Source organism: Sinocyclocheilus anshuiensis, unplaced genomic scaffold (assembly GCF_001515605.1).
Source record: "Sinocyclocheilus anshuiensis isolate Anshui unplaced genomic scaffold, SAMN03320099.WGS_v1.1 scaffold514, whole genome shotgun sequence".
NCBI lineage: Eukaryota > Metazoa > Chordata > Actinopteri > Cypriniformes > Cyprinidae > Sinocyclocheilus > Sinocyclocheilus anshuiensis.
This window is the reverse complement of record NW_015542348.1, coordinates 425,136-425,746: the sequence shown is the minus strand read 5'-3', so window position 1 is coordinate 425,746 and position 611 is coordinate 425,136.

Genomic DNA, 611 nt, shown 5'->3' with positions numbered 1-611 from the left:
AACACTTTGCGCACTTTCTAAAATCCACATAGTGGTAAGTGGGCACGCTGAGCACTTTGCGCACTTTGGTAAGTGTGCACATTATACTTTGCGCACTTTTCTGAAATCCTGTATGGTAAGGGTTGCGCGTTTTTAGCCTCGTTCCCTTTCTCTGAGTTGTGTTAGACCCCGGTACTCGTCTTGGGCTCCACTCAACCAGTGTTTCTCTGTTGACACACTTTTGAAGCATCGCTCCCCTCACCATTGAGGGTTATTGTGAGCATGGTGCTTTCTTTCAAGCATTTGAATTCTCTCCCTTCTGAGTTGGATTCCTCGCTCCGTGGGCTGTTCTCGTGGTAGTGTTTAGCAGTGCTCCCCTTTATCAAAGGGTCACCTATGAGCACGCTACTCCTTATCTGAATTTGGAGTTCTCCTCTCACATGAGAGTTGAGTTCTCTGTTTTCCCAGAGCACCTGGAACCAGCAGCATCAGGAGAACTAGGCCTTCCTCTGCCTCCCACATGCGCAATTCTTTCAGTTTTGGAGTTCAATCCGATCGAGTGTTTACATGCACTCTCAATCGTATTAGAAAAGGAATAAACCACCCCCTTCAATCCGATCGAAATTTCATTC